General features: G+C 36.6%; 3 pseudogenes; 1 reads left to right on the top strand and 2 right to left on the bottom strand.

The window, feature by feature from the left end:
- Positions 1-1,899: 1,899 nt before the first annotated feature.
- On the bottom strand, positions 1,900-2,805 carry LOC102484453 (taste receptor type 2 member 7-like; annotated as a pseudogene).
- Positions 2,806-5,498: 2,693 nt separating this feature from the next.
- LOC102498330 (mortality factor 4-like protein 2) lies at positions 5,499-6,323 on the top strand (annotated as a pseudogene).
- Positions 6,324-9,207: 2,884 nt separating this feature from the next.
- Positions 9,208-12,235, bottom strand: LOC102484032 (taste receptor type 2 member 8-like; annotated as a pseudogene).
- Positions 12,236-12,326: the final 91 nt, after the last annotated feature.

The following is a 12,326-nucleotide window of genomic DNA, read 5'->3' as shown; positions in this document are numbered from 1 at the left end:
CTCATTAGTAACAAATTGATCATTACAAAATATTTTTTTGAAACACAATGATGTGCTTAGCTCATAAGCGTTTTATGTATAATGCAAATACTATTTTCCTGATAGATGATTTACATTGAATCAGTATTTACTTTGACAGTTTTGACATTTTACAATTGTTCTATATAAGCTTCTGATTGAGGGCCTCATCTTTTCACAGTATTGCAAATGTTGTACATTCCTTTTGTAGAGAAATTTTCTTCAGTAAGAAATCAATAGTTTTATTTAGGCTCTTTATTTTATAGAAACTTTCTACATAAATTCACTGTCTCTCACTTATGGAGTATATCATATCTTTTATTTACTGGTCTGTAATCCTATTTTTTTCTTTATTCTAGAGAGAGGAAGAGAGAGAAAAAGAAAGAGAAACAGAGACAGGTATTCTTTTTTATAAATCTTTTTAATCTATTATATACATTCAATTACTGTACATTGCTATAGCTTGTAAAGTGAATTATCCAACATGAATACATTTCACACCCATTCAGTTGAAGATATCGTACATATTATCATTAACAGACAATCCTCCATTTCCGTGCCCCTTGATTGTCTTGCCTCTCTATTTCTCTCCTTGAGTCCTTTCCTCTTACTCTTCCCCTCTCACCCACCCTCTTCCCACAGGCATTCTTGACAGGTTCTCCCTGCATGGTGATACTCCTGTCCCAGTCATCCAAATAGCCAGGATTATGGGCATGCAGGTGCCTGTGATATGTTCTCATTGGACTAGGGACTGAACATGGGCCTCCCATAGAAAGCTCCGGCTTTCTATGCAGTGGGGCTACCTATGTGCTACTGCAGCAGGATCCCTAAAATAATGTTGGAATGTATTGTAACAATATTTATTTAATCACAGTTTTTTTTTTTAATTGACAGAGGGCATGTGTGCTTACCAGAGAGAGAGAGAAAAAAACAGAGAGAGCAATGGAGAGAGGAAGAAAGCACTTCTCCAATGTGTTGTGGTCACTCTGTAATCCCTTCTCCCCCATTCCTCCATTGTATCAGGATTTTAGGCATGCATACACATGTACTCAGTGTGTTTTTCAAGCAGCCAGGCCAGGATTTGAACCATGGTCAGCCATGCGGGATATGGCTCACCACCAGACTATAGGGCCAACATCACAGTTTATATCTCAAGTGTGAATATAGTCAGTATTAATTTCTGGTAAATTCATAGACTTACTTCCACTATCTTTTTAAAAATAATTATTTTATTAACTTTATTTTAATTTGACCAAAGAGTGGCAGGCAGAGAGAGAGAGAGAGAGGGAGAGAGAGAATGAGAAAGCAAGCTACCAGGCCCAGGACTCTAACTGCAGTCAGCCATGTGGGAGTCCAGTGCCCTTAATCACCATGCCACCTGTTGGCCCCTCCATTACATTTTTTAAAAATTGCCACCTTATTGAGTCTTTTCCAAATGTTCAGCTAAGTTGGATGATCTGAAAAGAGATGTTGAGCTAGAACCATGGAGATGAGCCACTTGCTTTCCATACGGATGCAAATAGCAGTGAGATGCTATTACAGTTGTTTTAAATTAGTCCTACACCTTTGCATCTGCAAGCATGATTTAGAGCTATCTACCAGTATGCTCTCTCCTCTTATGATTAAAATTAATATATTAATCTCTATTTTCTTTGAGACGTGTTCTTAAAAACAACAACTCTGAAGAGAAGAGAGATGAAGAGACAGATAGAGAGTTGTCAAATCAGCACTAAATGGGACTCCCCAAAATACAATGATAGATATACTTATTAAGTTTCAAGAGCAACTAACTACATGAAACCAACATTGATGCAAGACCTAAAGATAATTAAGAAACAATTTCATTTGTTGTAGAAAATGGTAGTTCCTCTTCAGACCAATTTATTTGGTTAGCATACTCTTATTAGAATATACTTTCCAAAGCAACCTTAGAGATGCTTGTCTTAATTTATTGTTCCCGAGTATGAGGATAAATGAATGGCTCGATGGGTAGATTAGAGTATGGACCCACTGACAATCACAGCTATCTCAGTCTCTGGCATGAAGTAGATAAAGGTGGCTATGAGAAAGGCCAAACAGTACATGACATAGAGGAGGAGAAACATTACCACTTTCATAGCTTTCATATGGCCTTCTGTGCTGACGTCTCTGCACCTTGTGGCATTGAGCTGCATCTGCCTGGTGTGTCTCCACAGGGAGACAATCAAGAGGACAAATGAGATCAAGGACATGGACAAAGGCAGCAGCATGAAACATATCAAAGGTGGAAACATATCACAGTTTATTTACTCTGCACTTCCAAGTTAAGTTTGATTTCCCCTTTGACTTGACACAGTGCCTGAAATCATCATTCAAATTCTCAGTGACTTGGAGGGTAACAAACACAGAGAGTGCCAAGCACCGTGGTAGAATCCTGAGAATTGCTCTGTCAATTCTCCACTTCATCCAGAGGAAAAGAGGTTGGAAGAAATAGAAAATGCTGAGGCAGGAAGCCAACCAGACACTGAAATGGTTGGTGAGCATCCAGAAGTCAATGAGTCTCATCTGTTTACCTGAACTATAGACATTTGGATACAGCACCAGTATAAAACAATCCAATAGTATGATACACAATAGACAAATTCTGGAGACAGCAAGACTTGTGAGGATTGAATTGATGAAGGCAATCTTCCTGCTCTTGACCCAGTCCTTGCAGTTTATCAACCCAATGAATACATTCCCTAAGACCCCCATGGAAAACTCTCCAGCTACTATGAGCATTAAAATATTCTCCACCTTGTCTGGCATGTTCAAATAGAGAATTATGCAATTAGTTTTGAGTCAACCTGATGCAGTTGGATAGCTACACCTGATTCTTACATTTTGCTGTGTTTTCCTTACTTCTTCTATTATAGTCTGTCTTGTGATGAAGACTGATGTGATAAAGATTAAAACTATCTTCATTAAATCCTAATTAGCCTTGACAAATGATGTGTTTGGTAATCCTTGCTCTGGCCACTGTATGTCCATGTACCTTCTCAGTAGGCTATACTTTTCCACATTTGTTCATTTAGTCTGAGCTACTGTGCTAAGATGCAAATTGAGCCAATTCTCTTTGTAGTTCTACAGTGTCTTTCTGAGACTAATTTTACAAATTTGGATTCATTAGTCTGTGTTGCATACTAGTAACCTCAAGAAGTTTGACAGAGTAGACCAGCAGATGGTGTAATGGCTACATCGCTGGACCCCCATGTAGTCGACCGTGGTTCAAGTCCCAGATCTGAAGGCTTAAACTCAAACAGGGCACATGTGCGTGCATGCCAAAGATCCCGAGAGGAGAATGGAGGAGAAGGGACTGTGGCATGGCCATCCCCCCCTTGGAAGGGGGAGAGGTGATTTCTTGCTTGTGACATATAGCAAAAAAAAAAAAGGAGCCAGTGTTAAATATAACAAAAAAAAAAAAAAAAAAAAAAACAAAACAAAAAACAAAAACAAAAACAAAACAAAAACAAAAACAAAACCTTTAAAATAAAATGAGCAATGTTATAGTGTTCCAAACTCCACAAGACAGAACTTTAAGGAAGTACTAAAGTTTAAATTTAATTGGATCCTGTATTTTCTAGCAAACCTAAATGTCAAGGATTTTCTAGCTATTAGAAATTTGGCAAAATTAACATTTGCTGGAAAATCTTCATTGTATCAAATAATAGTATTGATTTTTAGTAAAGAATTTAAAGTTTGAGTTTGGATTGAGAGTTGTATGTTATCAGGGAATTAAAAAGGTCAACACTATATATAGTTCCCCCCAAGTTTTAGTTTATTATCTTCGTTGTTCACATAAACAGTTCTATGTTACAAATTCTCTTCATCAATGTACCGTCTTAATGGTCAAGTGTCAGCTGATGGTCACTTACGTTATGACACTATGAATAATAAGGTTAAGGAGTAAAAGGACAACTGACTACACTTAAAATTATCTTATTTTCTTTTTTAAAAAAATGTATATGTACTCATCAGAGAGACAGAGAGGGGTAGGGAGAAAACACTCTTCAGTGGAACTGTGGTCCCACCACAATTTCTTTCCTCCTATTTCTCAATTTTATCATGATTTTTGGCAGTTATGTGCTTGGTGTGTTTTCAAGTCACTCTTGCCAGAACTCGAAATGTAGTTAGCGATAAGGATCCAGCTCCCTTAACCACAAAGACATAAGATTGGCCTTAAAACTTTGTCATTAAAAATGTTGTCAAGGAAACTTTGGGAGGTTTGGATATGTCTATTTCCTTGATGATGCTGTTGATATCATGGATGTATGAATATGACCAAACTCACCAAATTATACATGCTATTATGTGCAGTTCTTTGTACATCAATCATGGCTTAATAAAGCCATCAAAAAATGTTCTCAAGAACAGTGGTATACATGAGAAAGGAGAGTGTAAAATCTTGTATGTCATTTCATTCTCCAACCTCCACCAAACCAAATTACATCTATCTGAGAGCCTTAGCCCTTCTACCAGAAGACTGAAGATTAAACTCCCCAATATCTCTGTGGACTAACTATTTTTAAAAAATAGTTTCTCTAATTTAGAGTTCTGGGGAATACTTTACTACATAATGTTTCTTGGGAATAATTCTTTAGTATTACACCATCTGGGAACTCATATATTTTTTCACTCTTCCTTAAAGGATAAATTTCACTCCTGAGATGCAGTCCTGATTTTTTAAATAAACTGCATTATTATATTACTGTGTTCTGGGGTAACTACTTTCCTCTCATCTTGGAAATAGTCTCTGATATGAGCAATTTATTCTCCTACTGGATCCTGGTAAATAAAGTGCTCAGAGTCATTGCAGTAATATAGTTACTCAACTCTTTCTTAGACCAATTTTATTTTGTTAATATTTGCAAGTAAGTATAGAGTGTATGTACATCAGTATTGTGTGATATGGAAGTTAGGTAAATACAATAGTTAAGGAAAGACTACTTCAAAATATAATTTTGTTATAAGCCTACTCTTTGAACCCCAATCACTATGGTCATTGGAGATAGGTGAAACATTGGAGATACAGAAAAAGAAACATGAAAGAAAAAACTTTAGACTGATGGAATAAAATGCTAATCCTGACTACTATGGCAGTTGGAGGAACGACAGTGATCACACGTCAGCTGTTGGGAAAGAACTGGGTTCTCATTTCAGGTCACCATCAGAAAAGCTAAGTTTGCTATACAGTAAGGATCAGGAGAGGTCATAGAACCATCCTTGATTACAGGATCTTGGGTTGTGTCTCCCACTTCATCTTTCCAGGCCATCCCAGAAGAGCGATAAAATTCCATCTGAGAAATCAATAGGAATTCTTGAAAGAGAAAGAAAGGAGATTGTTGGTGGAATAAAAACAGGGTTGAATGAGTTCCAGAAAGTAGGGTTCTCAGACTCGTGGATAACAATCTGCAGAAGACAACTTTAAAAAACCAACTAGGAGCAACATGCAGAGAAGTAAGATGAGAAGTGCCTCTTCCAGAAAGAAGACGGCTGTTCCCCAGCGGAAGAGTGTGGAGCCAGCTCTGCCAGGAAGATGGGGGGGTGGGGTGTAGCTCTGCAGAAAACCACTCTTCAGAGTTCTGTGAGGAAGACAAGAAAGAACAAGCAGAAGACTCCTGGAAACGGAGATGGTGGCAGTACCAGCAAAGCACCTTAGCCCCTTTGGAAGACAAGGGCCAGAGCAGACCCCACTGTTGAAAGTGAAGAGACATTCAAGAATAGAATGGAGGTCGAAGTGAAGATTCCTGAAGAATTGAAACCATGGCTAGTTGAGGACTGGGACTTAGTGACCAGGCAGAAGCAGCTGTTTCAACTCCCTGCAAAGAAAAACGTAGATGCGATCCTGGAAGAGTACGCAAACTGCAGGAAGTCACAGGGAAACATCAACGACAAGGAATATGCAGTTAACGAGGTTGTGGCAGGAATAAAAGAATACTTCAATGTCATGTTAGGCACTCAGCTGCTCTACAAATTCGAGAGGCCCAGTATGCCGAAATCCTCTTGGCTCACCCTGATGCACTGATGTCCCAGGTTTATGGAGCACCATACCTACTGAGATTATTTGTAAGAATCAGAGCAAGGTTGGCCCATCTGTCCCTTGATGAGAAGAGCCTTACATTTTTGTTGGGCTATTTGCATGATTTTCTGAAATATCTGGCAAAGAATACGGCATCTCTGTTTACTGCCAGTGATTACAAAGTGGCTTTTGCTGAGTACCACCGCAAAGCCCTGTGAGGGTCTACTGACCACTCACTCTTAATGTCTGGTATCTGTAAACACCTTTCGTTCTTAGTCTTTTTCTTGTGTAATTGATGTTCCTTAAAATTGTTAATAAACAGAGAAACAACTCTTTTCTCACAGTTGCCATTTATTGAATTTCTTCTTAGGAGTCCAAGCTCCTTTTCTCATTTCAAAGTTGCTACCAGTGTATGCAGTAATTAGACAAAGAAGAAATATTCAGTAGAACATTTTATTGCCTAGTTGACAACATTGCTTGAATGCTTGGTGGTTCTATCCCTTTGATACTACACGATTTTCTAATATGTGTTAATACTACGTGACAAAACACCCTGATTTCCTAGTGCCAAAGGTTCAACTTAATGTATATACCCGAAAACCCATGCATTTGTGCTCCTTTTTTCTTTCTTTCTTTTTCTTTCTTTCTTTCTTTCTTTCTTTCTTTCTTTCTTTCTTTCTTTCTTTCTTTCTTTCTTTTTCTTTCTTTCTTTTTTTTTTATGATGCTTGAAGTAAAACAGCCCATCCTCTGCAAGTCCATCTATGTTGTTCCTTAGGCATTCTATCTTTGTTCAAATTGTTGAAGGATGGTGGTTTGTTACATGGTTTTGTATTTGAGTCTAATGCATGTTCTAACATGACAGAGGCAATGCATTGTTGTGTAGCTACGGTTTTCTGGAGAAGTTAATATTTTAGGAATTATATTTCAGATCTTAAATAAAATTTGTTTCAAAATTTCAAACCAAAAAAAAGCTAATCCTATAAAACATTTATGTCATCTAAACCTGCAGAAAAATATAGAGCATATTCTAGCATAGAATATATAAGTACTTTGTAGAATGCATACATTTATATCATCAAAGAACATCAGTTTTCCTGTCTGGTACAACAAATAGCAACATAAATAGTTAGTATATTGGAAATATAGTTGATGTTGTATATACTGAGGGCTATTAAGATTAGTATTTTACAGAGCAAATTTCATATAAAAGGAACCAAACAATTATTAATTTTCAGGTAGTTAATATTTTACTTATAATTAAAGGAAATGAGTAGATTGAAATAAACCAGAATTAAACATAGAAAATGGTGGGGATAAAGATAAAAACGTACAGCAAGATCAGAACATACATCACCTGAGGCATGCCAGACCAAGTTTCTATATATTTTGGTGAGGAGAGATTTGATATTTGCAATAGAACCACATTTTATTAATGACTTAGATTTTCTTTCTTTTTATTTTTTGGTATCTACTCTGTACATGTCATGGACATACATTGTTTTTTCAAAATTAATAAAATTTTTAGCTACAGTATATGGTAGATAGTCATTATATAGTGATTCCTTGATATATACTAATTTATTCCCAGCCAATTTCTCTTGTTAATCCCTGAGATAAACTCCTTTCAGGTCCTGTTAAAGAAAGAAACCCAAGTGAAGCAGTCTGGTACTAGTTATCCCATCTTTTTATCTAGTTTGTGATGAGCACTTACATCCCTTGGGGGAGATGTTGAATGAATACTATTCTCATTCAGGTGTTTCATGCAAACCAAATGATCTGAAAGAAAATCTAATTTCAAGGAAAACAAATGATAAGTGCCAAAATAAGGACAATCAGAAATTATTATCTAGACCACTTAAAGCACCACACAGGAAATGGAACCAGACAGGCCCGGGGAGATCTGATTTTCTCATTGACATATCAAATAGGAGCGATTCACCAGAAAGTGAATAGAGCACAGGTGAGGGCCTACGGTAAAAATATATGAAAGAAAAAGCTAAGAAGCTAGGAAGCATAGCTCTGGTGCTGCTTACCGAGGGTCAAAAGAAAACCTTAACTGGGCAATACATGCCTAACATTTGCATGGAGAAGACAAAAAGAGAAGCATGAGCTCTGATGTTACTGGATGAAAGGAAGTGTCGAGAGGAGACTATCTCTGTGGTAAAGAGACAAGTAGGAGAGCTGGTCCTACAGCCAGGTCAGTAAGGGACCCAAGTCCCACGTGACTTTGAATCCTGAAAAACATGCTGAGCACATGAACATGAGTGCTCAAAATCTTGATGGGACAGAGGAATGAGGGAGAAGGGATTGCAGTGTGACCATGCTCCACTGGGGGATGCTTTTTCCTGATCTTTCTCTCTGTCTCTTATGCCCTCTGGCAAAATTTTCTAGAAAGAGACAATAGGATGTATTCATTAGTTTGCTAATGGATCCTGATAACACTTAAAGATATATATCTCTGGCTAGCAAATGGTGTGGTGGTTAAAGTTCTAGATCTCACATGGCTGACTGTGTGGTTCACTCACAAAAGGCAGCATGCAAACCATGCTGGGTGCATGTACATTCATGCCCAAAATCCTGGGAAATTGGGTTGTGGTGTGTCCATTACTTCTGGTAAGTGATTTCTTGTTTTCCCTCTCTGTCTCTCTCTTTCCCCAGTGAGTGCACTTGCATTATGGCAAAAATCTAAAAATAAGAAAGGAAGAAAGATGAAAGAAAGAAAGAAGAAAAAAAGAAAGAAAGAAAGAAAGAAAGAGAGAGAGAGAGAGAAAGAAGAAAGAAGAAAGAGAAAGAAAGGAGAAAGAAAGAAAGAAAAAAAGAAAGAAGGAAAGAAAGAAAGAAAGGAAGGAAGGAAGAGAAAGAAAGAAAAAGAGACAAGCATTTCAAGTAAGTGAAATAACAGGAAAAATGAGACTACACCTACAAGAAAATGGCATTTGTTCTTAGAAAATAAGGTATTTTTTGTGTTTGTAGATAAATTATTTGTGGACTTTAATATTACTTATAATTTTACATATTAAGTTACACATTCAAAAGTAGTTACAGAACCTCTATTATGTGTTTATTACTATGTTAGGTAGTTAGGACTTTAAATATACCTTATTTCCATTAAAAAGAAAAATTGATAAAATGAATTTGTAAACTAAGATTTTTAGATCATGCAGGTTATTTTTCTACATGTGAGCATCTTGACAAATGTCTGCCTCAATTTGTTATTTCCAATAATTAAAATAAGTGAATGGCCTAAGGGATAGAGAATTGCTACAATCTCTCCAAAAATTATACGTAACATGTTTTCTCTTATAAGATAACTGTAAGTTACCAAAAGAGAAATCAAATCGTACATAAGAGGGAGGAAGAGTAAATGAAATCACAGTCTCATCTTTCACATGTGTCTCTGTGCTGGGATCTTTAAAGCTTGTAGCATAGAGTTTCATTTGCTTAGTATGTCTCCACAGGGACATTATCAAAAGGAAAAGTGAGATCATTTGACACATTAAATGGGAGCAGTAGAGAAAGGTGAAAAAGAATCAATGGTTTGAAGTATTGAAATGTACTCTCATGGGACATATATGTGCCATTTTCTTTATGTTTTGAAATGTGAAGAAATTCATAATCACAAAACAGAACCTTTACTAGTATAAAATTGACCACCAAGGAAATAGCAAAACACCCCAGAAGTATCCAGTGAACCGTCAATTCTCCACTTCACCAGAGAAAGAGTGGGTGGGAAAAACTGGCTATCTTTAGGGAATAGAAGACATTGAGGCAAGTGCAAACCAAGTACTTAAATGGTTGGTAAGTGTCTAGAGGGTAAAAATGACTATCCTTAGCTTATTATGTTCATAAATATTTGGATAGAGTATTACAATAATGCCATTTAATACCATTGCATCAATCAAACAAATTCTGGAGTTAGCTACATTGTTGAGGATGTAGTCAATTGAAGAGATCTTTTTCTTCTTAATCCAGTCAATCCAGTTGACCAGTCTAATGTATCCATTCCCCAACATTCTTATTAAGAATTCTATATTTACTATGATCATGAAAATAGCTTTGGTATTCAACGTGTTACTAGAAAGAACACTCTGATTTTAAATACCATGGCAGATGAACTCATTTTCAAATGGCTGGTTGTAATATGATAAATTCTTCAAATCATACAATGTTTTCATCTGTCATTATTTTGATATCATTCCAGAAGTTCTCAGCTCTCCCAAAAAAGATCATTTCTGTATTCCTGAAGACCAAACCCACTAATTACTCCAAATAGCTTGCTTAGTTATTTATATCCTGGCAAAATTATAATTGTTACCTTATAGTGAATGACAAGTGAATTGTTTGGCTGAAGCTATTTTCATGAAAACTTAGAGATTTTATTTTATGAATTTGTAATGAACTTCTTGCTCTATATAATCTCTAGATTATAGAGAGTTAATATTCATAGGATATTTTTATCCTCATTTAAATGGTTACTCAGTGACAGTTATGATGCAGGGCTGATTATAAATGACATAACATTATTAGGCAGGCACATAGCAAAATTTACAATGAATTTTCTCTCTGTCCAGTTTATTTAAAATGAAAGATGTTAAGTAAAGATTTTCTGTTTTAGCGACCAGCAGATGGCATAATGATTATGTTGCTTGACTCCCACGTAGTTGACCTTGGTTCGAGTCCTGGACCCGGCAACTTAAGACTCACTCTGGGCTTGTATGTGTGCATGCCCAAAGTCCTGAGACAAAACTGGAGGAGAAGGTATTGCGGTGTGGCTATTCTTCCTGGGGTGGAGTGGGGGCTATTTCTAGTTTTCTGTCTCTGTCTCTCTGGTGAGTGCACATGCCTTATAGCAAAAACTTCTCTAAATAAAAATGATTTGCTATATTTACTTTTATTTAACATGAGAAAGAACCTTAGAACAATTCACTTCCTGAAATATTGTATTTGGGAAAAAAGCATGTTCATTTAAAATGTAAGAAACTCATGCTTTATTCTAATTCCAATCAACTTATTTTTATGAGATTTATGATCTTACAAGGCACATTATACTCACTTTTGTTAGATGGGGCAATCATGTAAAAGTTTTTTTTATTTTATTTTATTTTTTTTAATTTTTTTAATTTTTTTATTTTTTATTTTTTTGGAGAGATTTTCACTGTAGGGCGCGTGCGCTCGCCAGACAGACAGAGAGAGACATAGAGACAGAAAGCGAGAAATCACCCCCCAGGGGGGATGGTCACGCCGCAATCCCTTCTCCTCCATTCTCCTCTCGGGATCTTGGGCACGCACGCACACGCGCCCGGCGTGAGTTTTAAGCCACCGGGTCCGGGACACGAACCGCGGTCGACTACGTGGGAGTCCAGCGACATAGCCATTACGCTAACTGCTGGTTCCCAAAGTTTTTTTTATTTTTTAATCAAACATTATTCCAGGAAATAGGACTAATTCTACTATCCAATCAGATTAATTATTTGCACAGAAAACATGGCTTAGTCCACAATACCTCTGAAGATAGGCAATACAAATTTTAATGAACTAGGATTCTGTTCCTTGTACTTAAATAGCTTAATAGCATAAAAAACATATGTAGTATTTCTCCTATACTTTATATGTATATAATGCATAATAGGAAAGCATGAATGAATAATGTAAATAAACCTGTTATCTATAAATATTACTAGGAAAAAAATAGAAAAGACAATGACACTAAGCAACAAAACTTGTCAAGATTTCTTGAGTTAGAAGGGTATAGGGAACTTCCAAGAAATCATTGAAGATGCACTTCTAAAGCTTTTATAGCTAGGGTTTCTGATTATACAACCTTAAGAGGGAGTATCAAGTGGTAATAGTGGTCAAGACTTTTGATTTCACATGTCTAAGGATGGTATGAGTCCCAGATCCAGTGGCTTGAAAAGCACACTGGGCACATGTATGTGTATGTTCCCAAACCTGAAAAGACAGTGGAGAAGGGATTGTGGCATGGCCATTCCCCCAGGGATTGATTTCTCACTTTCCCTCTCTCTGTCTCTGTCTATTTCTCTCTTGTATGTTTACAAGCTCTATGGCAAAATCCTCAAAAAAAAAAAAATCCTGAAAGTATTCCAACCATCTTGCTCAAGATGGTTCTATTATAGGCATTCCTAACTGTACCCAAACTCCTTCCCTGATCAAACCTTCATTTTTGGGGTCACACTTTTTTCCTACATCTTACATCATCATAGGCAGAATCACACTGAAGACTGTTGTTTTCCTTCTTCTGATCAATACGAA

Source organism: Tupaia chinensis, unplaced genomic scaffold (assembly GCF_000334495.1).
Source record: "Tupaia chinensis unplaced genomic scaffold, TupChi_1.0 Scaffold143728_1, whole genome shotgun sequence".
Classification (NCBI taxonomy): Eukaryota; Metazoa; Chordata; class Mammalia; order Scandentia; family Tupaiidae; genus Tupaia; species Tupaia belangeri.
The sequence above is the reverse complement of the archived record's forward strand: the minus strand, read 5'-3'. Positions and strand labels throughout refer to the sequence as shown.